The following is a 12843-nucleotide window of genomic DNA, read 5'->3' as shown; positions in this document are numbered from 1 at the left end:
AACGTCCTGTGGTTATTTCTTACAGTAATTCTGCTGGTAAAAAAAGAGTTTTAGTTTTCCTTTATCTAAAAATGCCTTGAATTTTTCTTCATTCCTGAAAGGTATTTTTTCAGGGTATAGGTTTCTGGGTAGACTTTTAGCACTTGAAAAGTATTGTACCCCTTCCTTATGGCTTTCATAGTTTCTGGTGAAAAAAAACGACCATCATTTAGTCTGTTTTCCCCTCGATATCTGTAGGTATCATTTGTCTCTTACTGCTTTCAAGTCTTTGTCTTAGTTTTCAGAAGTTTGACTTTTTGCGTAGATTTCCTTGTGTTTATCCTATTATGAAGTCTCACAGCTTCTTGAATCTGTAATTTATATCTTTTACTAAATTTGAGAAGCCTTCAGCCGTTATTTCTTCAAGTACTTTTTCAGCCCTGTCCCTTTTCTCCACCTTCTGCTAGAATTCCAATGACACCAATGTAAGAGTTATTATAGTCTCATATCTCCCTGAAGCTCTGCTCATTTTTCTCACCTTCAGTCTTTTTCAGGTTTGGTAATTTCCATTGTTCTGTCTTCCAATTCACTGGTTCTTTCCTCTGTTCCCTACATTGAGTTGTCAGGCTCATCAGCTAGGCTTTTTATTTTGCTTAGTGTATTTTTTCAGTTCCAAAAGTTCTATTTGGTTCTTCTTTATATCATTTATGTATGTATATATGTGTGTATTAGCTTAGACTTCATATTTTTTATTCATTTCAAGCATGCTTGTAACTGCTCATTGAGTAATTTTTATCATGGCTGCTTTACAGTCTTTGCTAGATCATCCTAACAGCTCTGTCACCTTAGTATTAACATTTGTTGATTACATTCTTTCATTCCTTTGAGAACTTCCTGCTTCTTGATATAATAAGTGATTTTCAATTGAAATCTGGGGATTTTAAGTATTATACATTATAAAACACTGGATCTTGTTAAACCTCTTTTTTCCTTGCTTTCTCTAACTATGATCTGTCAGTGGAATAGGCAACTTCCCCTCCCATTGCTCCCAGGTATGGGTAAAGTCCAGGTTCTACATCTAGTTTTTATTCACACCTGATGGCTGGTGGAGGACGGCTGTTCATTGGGTGGGGGTGGGAGTTCCAGCTCTTCACTAAATCTCCAACATTACTTTCTCAAGAAGAGGTGTGCCTCATTACTACTTCCCACATGGGGTGTACGTTCTCTTTATTGCTAGGAGGTAATAAAAGACCACTACACCTCCTGTGACAATACTAGAGTGGGGAGCTTAAAGGAGCCTTGTTTCTGCCGGGTGAGAGTAGAAAGAAGTCCGTGTTTCCCATGTGATCTCCACTGATACTGAAGGAGAAGGAAAAGGGGAAGCTTGTTAGGATATGTGTCGGCTTTGTACCCAGCTTTTGCTAAAAAGGCTTTGTACCCACCATCCTTTAAGGATGAAAATGTAATGTCTCTTTATAGCCAGTTGAGGGAAGATATCTAAGCTCTCCACTGGGCCTTCTTGGCATGAGTAGAGACATATTTTTTTGTTTGTTTGTTGAAGTACAGCCTTTATTATCTATGTACTTTCCATTTTCCTAGGCTTCCTCATCCTCATCCTTTGTCTAGAGATAACGTGTTTTGGTTACTTTTTTTTTTTCTTTTTTTCTTTTTTTTTTTTTGTCTTCAGCCAGTTGTGTTTCTGAGTTGCTAGATTCTTTATTTCTAAGTTTGGTGTATATGAGACAAAAAGAAAACCCAGGGTACTTACTGCAGTGTTGTTCTTTGAGTCACAAGGTCCCTAGCAAAGCTGCCCTCTTCTCCCAATCTTTCAAAGTTCTTATGTTTATTTAATATATAGTGTCCAAGCTTTTAAGTTTTGCTTAGTAGGAGGAATAATAAAAGTATGTCAACTCCATCTTTTTCTGGAAGCAGAAATCACTTGATGATTTTTGGTGCTCTCTTTATTGTATATTAATGTCTAATATATGACAGTTTTTACTAGTTCTGAGCTATGATATTTCATACTGGTTTAATAAACTGATTTTTAAATTTTGTGACATTACCACTTTAATTAGTGTATCTAGTTTTATAATATATTTTAATATCTAGTTAGATGAATCCCTTTCAACTTCCATATAAACTTTAGAGATATTATATTTATAAAATAAATTTTATGATAATGATTTTTATGGGGCTTACCATCCTTAAAAATTAATTTTGAAATAATACAAAATTTTATATTTTTTCCCAACAAGGAATGATGTATGTCTCCTTAAATAACTATAGTTTTTAGATTAAATACATTTTGTATTTTGCTTCATATTGGGCATTCACATTTCTTATTGTGGTTACTACTATAAAAAATTTTTCTGCCTATCTTTGTATCTATAATCTACCTTTGCCGTTATGAATAGTAAGCAGCATGGTTAGTTTAGTTGTAAAGTGACTAAGTCAGATAGTTTAGGGCATTATTTGCCAGCTAAATGATCAAGATGAGTAACTAGTTGCCTTAAATTTCAGTTTCCTCATCTATATGTTAGATCGTAATAACGTCTACTCAGACATATGAGATAATGGATCCAAAGCGATTTTAGCACTCAGACTGGTACAACGTTAGAATTTTAGTGTATTTTCACAACACTTTAACTAATTGTTATGATACAGAAATGCTATTATATATTGACTTTTAGCTTGCCATTTTACTGACTTTTTAAATTAATTCTAGCAGATTTTTGGCTGAAAATGACTTTTTATTTCTTTTTTCTTTATTATTTTCTATTTGTATTTCAAATTGCGTAGAATTTCCAGATAAATAACAATGGTAAGAGCAGAAATATTATTTTTGTTAGGTGAGTATTATTGTGGACACTACAAAAAGTGCAAAGTATTAAAGATTCTAGTCTCTAGATTATATGACTATAAAATGATGACTTTGAGCTATGATTATTAACGTGAAAAGGAATACTGGGATTGTTTGATAAATTTTTAAAGACTTTAATTCCATGTTTTCATGTTTGACTAAAAGTTCAAAATGCCAACAATACTTTGAACATCTTCAAGAACAAAATGCTCAAAATACCAATAAAACTTTGAACAACATCAAGAACAATATTAGGGAATAGATCTTTGATCTGTCTCTGTAATTACAGTACCTGGACAGTGTGTGCAGCAGAAACTCTTGTACCACCCTTGAGTGATGTGTTGAAACCAGAAAAGTCCCAGGAAAAATAGCACAGATAATTGCAGCTTGGTTAATGTGGACACAAATTTATTCAACATATCCCCAATGACTTAGATAAGAGATAGGCGTTGAAACTTTAGTGATTTTCGGACAACTAAGTAGCACTTTTTTTTTTTTTTCACAATTAGTGTAAACTAACAAAGCTCTGTCTGATGTCTCAATACAACAGCTCTTCTTGCATTTACAGGAACTGGGATTAGCACACATAACACACACCCTCTCAGGACAGTGACACCTAAATCCATCTTTCTGGGACTGGCCTTCTCCATCCCTTTAACATTGTGGCTAATAATTTTATACCAGTGAAAGTAAAGTAATTCAGATTTCTTAATGTCCATTACCTTTCATTGAGAAATTTCTTATTTAGAAGTGATTTAAGCCACTTTTTCTTTTTTCAGCTCCTTTTCTGAATTAGCAGCTTTCCTTTTACTTATGTATTTCTGGGGTCAAATTGACAAATCCCTTTCAAGTGCTCTTTTTGTCTTAGCATTCAGTTTACCTCTGGCCCCTTAAACATTTGCTGGTTATCCACTTGGCAAATCATTCAGCAATTTCCTCATGTAACTGTTCTGGCAACGGTAGAGTTCAAAGGCGTAACTAACTACAAATGAGAATCTAACTACATCAGAGACTGCATGTCTATTTCACTTACTTGCTTTGAGAAAGACAGGAGTTGAACTTCGCTTTGAAATAAAATGATTATATTATACATTGAGCTATTTTGTCTTCCTTTTGTTGAGGATTTCAGGACAGTATTGCTTAACTAGAAATGTATGTTAATATATTCTGTTGCCATCATTATAGTTTTAGAATAAAAGTAATGGAAAGTCAAGCTATTAACTTTTAAATATAGGAATGAGTATCTTTATGTAGGATGAATCAGATCTTAGTAATTAGTTTTTAAAAGCTAGAAATTGACACAATAAATATCTTTCCTTATACAATGTCAAGATAGCTAAATATTTTTCATGAAGGTTCAACTACAGATTAGTTTTCTATTTTGGTTATTTCATGAGCATTTTCCATCATGTCCGGAGAATTTATGCTGAAGAGTTAGAATGTACATAAAATTGATTGGAATCTTTAATTTTTCCTTCAATGAAATAATGAGAATTATGAATTATAAGGCAGTAAAATTAAAGAGCACAGTTAGTCATTTGGAATTTTTATAATTTGGGAGATAACTGCATATATAAAAAGATATTTCAGAGCTTTTACAGTGATTACAGATAATATTTTATTATCCTTTTCATTTACATATTTGCAAGTTTATATTTAGTCATTTGTTGATTGGGAAAGTAATTTAATTTTCCTATGCATGTGACAGCCCTATAAATTGAATGGCTTACCTTCATGACTATTTGTATTAGAACACTAATTCCTACCAACTATTATCCATAAAAATAACCTCTTAGCTTCGTTTGCATGTTTTTCTTTAGTTTAAAATTGATTGGACAACCAAGTTCTCTTTTGCTTTCCTTGTCATGATCCAGTATAATTTCACTAACCTATGAAGACTAGGAGGAACATGAGGCCAATCCTGGCACACATTTTACTTAATGTTTATGGGAGTGGCTTGAAAAGTTGCAGGTGGAGGAGGGAGAGGACAAACACTCAAATATGTGTGTGTGTATATATGTATATACATATATACACACACACACATGCACATTTCTCTATAGGAAGAACAATTAAAAACAACTTTTGGGTAATCTGAAAGGTGTTCTGTGGGTGGGATGGGAGGTGTGATGTGAGCTACATAGCTAAATAAATATTAATGAACAGTTTCATAAGCACTTACCTTGTTTTTTTTTTCCAATGGTGCTCTACTTGTTTGATAGAAATAGTTCTGGTTACACTAAGAAAATGTGATTCTACTTTATCCTAAAAGAATCACCTCTAATGATAATTTCTTTTCTGATATTCTTCCTACTATAGCTATAACTTGAAATGAGTCCTTAATGATTAAAGTCTTTAGACTTTAATCTTTATGGAAGATTGTAATAATGGCACTATTATTTTGTAGCAGTCCTTCTAAAAATTGGAAGAATTAACATTCACTGGCTAATTTCTGTTGTCTATGACTCATGCTATTTAGCTTTGCCCTACATATTTTTTTGTAGGGTATTTCCTTGGTGTGTTGATTGATACGTGTATAATTTTAGTGTTCTTAAAAAACACATTTGGAAAGTTTATTTTCTAACTTTATTTCCCTTATATTCATTCTTATAACCTTATATAACTTTGCCGTGGAGAATTTTGATATAACTACATGTGAAAAGTTTCTCTTTTTTTGTATTGCCTTACCCTGTGGGCATGAGTTTATCCTGTAAGGGGTATGCATGCTATTTTCTGCAGCAGCAATTTCAGATCTGGGGATTTATATACCTTTAGGAACTGTGAATCCCCTGAAATTTTGTATCTTAATGCAAATTTTGTATCTTAATCCCTCTCTGGAGAGAGTGTCTATCTATATATAGCTTTTATCAGATTATCAAAGGTACCTGTGACCCAAAAATGATTAAGCTTTGCAACAGAATGTCATCTAGGCGTTTTGTGGTTTTCAGTGGCCCGTATAAATCAGAAAAGGCCAAGCTATTTAAACGCACAAAGTCATAAGTCAAGGACATCCATTGTGATGGTGGGGGTGGGGCTGGTTGGGGCAAGGCAAAAAGGATGGGCAGGTGGGTGGGTTCAGGCTGACATCTGTTACATTTGTGCAGTTTTTTGGTTTAAGTACAGTTACTCACATTCATTGACAGTAATTTTTGAAATAATTCATTTGTTGCTAGCAATTTTGAGTTGATTTATTTCAAAGATTTATTTCTAAGACAGAAATATTGATATTTCTATTCAGATCATGAACTTGTAATAACTTCTGTTTAATATATTTTACTCAGTTTTCTGCATTCCTTTTGTAGCTGTGTGTATGGACATGATTGGTGTGAGCAACTATGTATAAGTAAATTTAAATATACATTTGATCAAACCCTAAAGGTGGTGTTTTTTGTGTTTTTTTTTTTTAATAGATTGAAGGAAAACTTGCAAGTTATCTTCTCTCACTCCATCTTACTCAACTTTTGTAGTTTTCTTGGCCCTGGTCTAGACCTTATGAATCCATCTATCATACACATACATAAATAAATACTACTTTTAAAATGTAAGTCTGATTCTGCATCACCTTAAAACCCTTCAATGGAAATTTACAAGGTTATAGATAATTTTCGAACTAGTTAGCTTAGCACACATGAAAGTCTTCATGAAATAGAGCCCATAACTCTCTCTTTCTCTCTTTTTTTTTTTAGTCACAGTTTTACTCTGTTGGCCAGGCTGGAATGTAGTGGTGCGATCTTGAGAGCCCATAACTCTCTGTCCTCACTTTAGCTTCCCCACATCTTCTCTTCACTTTAGTCATGGGACCTCTTATACATATAGTATTTAGCATGGGTCATGAAATTTTATGATTTTATAAAAACAAACAACAGCAATAATCAGTAATAGTAGCCAGCATTTGTGAAACACATACTGTACACGTGGCATTGTGCTTTTCTCCTTTGCATATATTATCTTGTGTCATTGTGACAACAGATCCATGCAGTAAAGGAACTATTATTAGATCCATCTTACTGAGGGCTCAGAGGGCTAAGAAGTCTGATGAATATTTAGAATAAGTGGAAGAGAGTAAGTCTAAACCAAAATCTCTGACTGTTCACACATACTGTTTTCTGTGGCTGGAATGTTCTTCTTTTCCTACATAGCAATTCTTTTTTTCAAAACACAACTCAGGCATTACCTTACCTGAAGAACATTTTCTGACAGCCTTTTCCATTATAACTTATTTGACTCTCCTGTCTTTCCAAAGACCCTTGTGAATGCCTTTATTTTAATACTGGTCTAATACATTTGTTAATTTACTTATTAATTTACAAATAATTGTTTGACCAGCTATATGCTCCAGAGACTACATTTTAAATTTGTTAACAACCTCTTATAATTGGGTTACTTTAGTGCCTCTGATCTCAAAGTATGGTCTCCACACCAACGATATTACCCTCAGTTGAGAACTTATGAGAAATGTAACTACTCAGGCCTCACTACATATCTACCAAATCAGAAAATCTGGGAATGTAGAGCCCAGCAACTTGTGTTTTAGTTAGCCTTCCAAGTAATTTTGATTCACATCAACATTTGAGAACCATTGCTGCAGGATCACATATGCATTGGAGACATTTCTGAAGCCTTAAACTACTTCTTTCAAAAGAGTCATTGATATTATTGTCATGAATTACACTGTGGACATATCTCTGGGAAGTGCCAGTATGACACATTTACAATAACTTCCAGTGACATCAACAGTGTTGTCACTATAAATATGAATAATACATGTCAGTCTAAATAATCTTGGCTAAAAACTCTAAGGGAAACATCTTCACCAATTATGGATAGATGATAATAAGAAATTTTGTACACTTCTGGCTACTGATGATGAATGGCAGGCATTTTTTTTTCTGGATCACTTAAATATGATCACACTTAAGGCACAAGGTATCTATCATGTAATATCAACTTCTGTGACAGCTTCTGAAATTATTGATCTGAATTTTCAGCTCATTCTTTCTCTGAGTGATGCTTCTCTTGCATAATCTGCAATTTGCTTCCTTGACTCTACAAGCAGAACACAGATGAAACTTTTTATAGTGGAAAAGGTCAGCTGTCTTGATGGGGGTGGTATCTTCAGCTTACCTAGTGGTGTGAGTTTATTGTCAGTCTAGATCGAAGATCAGTTATACATTTCAAGATTTATACTTTCACTTTGGAAATATTCTTTCTGGCTAACATCATTACCTAGACCATAAGTGGTCAAATTTGGTTTAGCCAAGGAGCATTGAACGAGTTGTCTTACAAGATAACATTGCTCTGATGCTTACACACAGCCTCCTTCATTCAAGACATTGTCAAATTTGCAGAATTGAAATACGTACCTGTTAATATATTTATCTTAGCAGTCTATAGGAAGCATTTATAATCATTCCTAATCCTAGCTCAGCCTAGGTTATGCTCCCTTCATGTGAATCCACCCAACCCTTTCTACCCCACCATGCCATGCTTACCTCTGACTTAGTACTTAGTCCTAATATTGTGCCACACTATTCAACTGTTTATATTTCTGACAAGACTGTAATCTCTTTGAAGGTAGTGATTGTGATATGCTAGTTTTTCTTTTCTCTTATGTAGTGTACCATAGCTATTTGATAAATATTTGAATTGTTTTCATAATTGAGATTTTATTGGTTGTGTTGGTCATCAGTACACAGACATCTCTTGGTTAGCCACTTCAGCCTGTTTTCCCTTTGCTATCCTTCCCCTATTTCCTTTGCCCATTGCCCATTTTTGTGAGATAGTCTCACGCTGTTGCCTAGGCTCTGGAGTGCAGTGGTGTGATCAGTGCTCACTGCAGCCTCAACCTCCCAGGCTCAGGTGATCCTCCTGCTTCAGCCTCTTAAGTAGCTGGGACTATAGGCAGGAGCCACTAATTACAAAAAAAAAAAAATTGTGGAGAGACAGGCTCTCACTATGTTGCCCAGGCTGGTCTCAAACTTGTGAGCTCAAAATATCCTCCAACTTTGGCCTCCCAAAGTTCTGGGATTATAGACATGAGCCACTGCACCTGACCCCTTTTCCCTTTGCACTTTTGTGTCTGAAGATTTATCCTTTCCTGCTGCCTTTTTCTTCTTCATTTCCACCTTTGCCAGAGCAGGTTTTGCCGAAGAGTGCACCCATCTTTTCTTGAGCTCTTCCTTTGCTGCCCCTTCAGTTGACCTGAATTTCCTCTTGGGCATCTTGGAAGCAGGGATGCCAAGGAGCTACAGCACCTGAGAGCCTTTGTGAAGCTGAGCTACCTGGCTGCTGCCATTTTTCCTGTCACCTGAGCTGCAAAAAGTTTGCCATATTTTTTTTTGTTTTTTGCATAATGAGGTGAATCTGTGATGTAAATAGCAATGTATATATCCTATTTTAATTTTTTAAATAAAATCAATTGAAATGATGATAAGATTTAATTATAATTTGTTAATGCTGCAAGGCAACCTAATTTTGGTTGATGTAGAGGAAATGGGAGATAAATACTTTTGGATTCCACTCATGTCTGTTAGCATAACATAAAGGTTTCCTATCATGTTTGACTTCATGATAAAATAATTATAGCTATAAGTTCCAGAGTTCAATCTGAATAGCATTAAGAATGAGTTCATGTCCTTTGCAGGAACATGGATGAAGCTGGAAACCATCATTCTTAGCAAACTGACACAAGAACAGAAAACCAAATACCGCATGGTCTCACCCATAAGTGGGTGTTGAACAGTGGACACAGGAAGGGGAACAATGGACACAGGGAGAGGTCTTTTGGATGCAGCAAACCACCATGGCACATGTAGACCTGTGTAACAAACCTGCATGATCTGCACATGTACACCAGAACTTAAAGTAGAATAAATAAATTTAAAAAATTATCAATATTCTTAACAGTTTGTTCAAATTTTTAGTGAAGGCAAATATACTTGGACACACTTAAAGATAAGTCAATAAATCTTAGTTTAGAGAAGAAAGGGTGATACGTATTTATTTACCTTACCACTACTAGTTTTGGCCTTGGTTTTTAACCGTTTCCACTACTTTACCCTGGCAAGATATCACACACTGAAGATGGACCACTTATATGCTCTAATATAAGAGAACTTCTGCTTCCTTTGAGAGTGTCATAATTTTCTGAAAAATACTAATATGAGCAACCAAAATAATAACGTGTCAATTAATCTTACCAGGTACCTACATCCCGGTAACTGCCTTTGGGAGTTCGCAGTTGATTTAATCATACTATCTGTCCTCAAGTTACTCAGATCTGAATAGGGTAGAAAAACATGGCAGCAACAATTTGAGATGGTTTATTTTACTTATCATATTAATTTGGTATTATTTTATTTTGCTTCTGATAATGTATTACCTTTCTGGTTGTATTTTTTCTTTCACTCTAGTTTAGGTCTCTTTATTGTCCATTGTTTACTTTCTTTAAACTTATTCATACTTATAAACCCAGTTTTTTTTTTTGTATGAGATATGTGATATTAAATTATGCAGATAATCACATGATTTTAGATCTGGTTCTTTTTTTTCTTTTCTTTTTTTTTTGCTTTTCATAGGAATAGGAAGAATGGCTAGACTGGCCATTTCCCGGATGTCATCACTTGATGGACTGTGTGCTTACCCAGTTCAGGCAGATTCATGGCTCACTGCTGCCAGCCCAGCTATGAATTGTTTCAAAAGTGACCACAGTTGTCTCAGATGTAATTTTGAGTTTTTTTCTAGGAAATCACTCAGGAGGCTGAGAGACTCCTAAAAATTGGATTCTAGAAAAACAAGATTGTTACCTCAAAGCTTTTTTCCTGTTGGTGAAGGCACTCTGAATGTTGTTTATTTATTTGAGACAGAGTCTCACTCGGTTGCCCAGGCTGGAGTATAGTGGTCCAATTGTGGCTCACTGCAGCCTTGGGCTCAAATAATCCTCTCACCTCAGCCTACTAAGCAGCTAGGACCACAGGCATTCATCACCATGCAGCTAATAATAATCTTTATTTTTCTTTTCTTTTCTTTTTTTTTTTGTAGAGGAGGTGTCTCACTATGTTGTTCAGGTGGATCTCAAACTCCTGGGCCCAAGTGATCTATTCACCTTGGCCTCCCAAGGTGCTAGGATTACAGGTATAAGCCACCATGCCTGGCCTCTGTAGGATATTTATAAACTTTTTATCCATAACGTTTAAGACAATAAATGCATGGCATGTTGGCCATTACAACATTCTGGATCCAGTTTTTTAGAATAAGCAAAGGTGACAGTGTGGGTAGCTCATACTTGTAATCCCAGCAGTTTGGGATGCTAATGTAGGTAGGATCACTTGTGGCCAGGAGTTCGAGACCAGCTTGGTCAGCATGGTAAAACCCCGTTTCTACTACGAATACAAAATAGTGTAATCCCAGCTACTTGGGAGTCTGAAACATGAGATTCACTTGCACTCTGGAGACAGGGGTTACAGTGAGCTGAGATTGTGCCACTACCTAGCCTGGGCAACAGGGCGAGACTCTGTCTCAAAACAAAACAAAACAAAAACCCAGAAAACAAAACCAACAGAATAAGCCAAAGTGACATGGGGAGGTCAAAAGGATTTAATGACTTCTTTAGAAGCATGGGATGTTTTATATAAAGGGGAATTTTGGGTGTCTTTCTCTTATTCCCAAACACAACAAATTAAAGACTGTAGCTTGTTGAAAAAAGAGGAATGTTATGAATGAGGAACAGCAAGTGGGAATTTCTACAGGTGAAATACTGGATGGGGAGTAAAAAGAATTGGAAAAGAATTTAATGTTAGAAGTGAATAAAGAGTGTTGTGAAAACCATTTTTTTTCCCTTGAATAATAGACCTTTAGAGCCAAGAAGCAACCTAAGACATTTTTTTCCTAAAATTTTTAGGCTGTACAAGTGGAAAGCTGAGACACAATTGATTCCCTATAGAATCATAGAATTTGAGAAGCTCAAAGGGCTTAAAATATTATCTAATCATTTCTCTGGGACTTGAATCAGTTTTTCATTGAATACTAGAATTTGAGACTGGAAAGGACACTGCATGGCTTCTTTTTGATCTGATGTGTACAGCATTTCCCTTACCTCATTCTTAAGAGATGATCAGATTGCCGCTTAGATACAGTCAATTCTCATTATTTAGGGTAGTTATGTTCTACAAAGTTGCCTTGCACACTGAATTAGCGAATATTGAATCATTGCCTTTAGGGAAGATACAGAGTGAGGTTCCTTGGGCCTCTGGTCACAACACTTCCATCAATCAATATATAACTCTCTTATGTGTGTTTCTGTTTAAAGATGCCTTATTTAAAATATATTGTTGATTTGTGACTATCATATTCATGGCCAAAAGTACTTTAATCCCTGTCTCAATGAAGCTTATTGGATGTATATTTCTCCATAATGCACATTACAGTCTTCTTGTCCTTAAGAACACTAGACAGCACTGCAGCATTATGATTGGGGCCATTTTAAGCAGTTAAATCACCAAAAAAAGGCACAAAAATGCAAAATAGTCTGGTAAAAGGGTGCTCATTTACAATATGAAAGATTAAATAAGAAGGCAGTGGTCTTGGCTGCCTTCTTTGACCTCTGCTGGAAACGTTCATAGCAGATGACTTTTTTTTTTTTTACAGCTCCATGCATGCATGTTCACAAATGACCCTGACCATGAAAGCATCAGGAATATTGATTTTGAGGTTGCAAATAAGTTTTAGCAAGTAGGTGAAATTGCAAATACAAAATCTTCAAAAAATGAGAATTGACTGTAATTTTGGTGGAAGAAAACTAACTGAATTTAGCATAACCAACTATTTGAGTCAATGTTTGGACAGTTTTATCTTCCTGTGAAGTCTGTCTGTGGTTTCTGATTCTGTCTCTTGGGACTGTATAAGTAGGGTTAAAACTTCATCTCCTGTTAGTCATTCAGCTATTTGCCGAGAGCCACATCAGTCCCATCGTCCCATTCTCTAAGATGTTTACACCCTTTATTCCA

This window comes from Saimiri boliviensis, chromosome 16, assembly GCF_048565385.1.
Source record: "Saimiri boliviensis isolate mSaiBol1 chromosome 16, mSaiBol1.pri, whole genome shotgun sequence".
Classification (NCBI taxonomy): Eukaryota; Metazoa; Chordata; class Mammalia; order Primates; family Cebidae; genus Saimiri; species Saimiri boliviensis.
Note: the sequence above shows the minus strand (reverse complement) of the source record.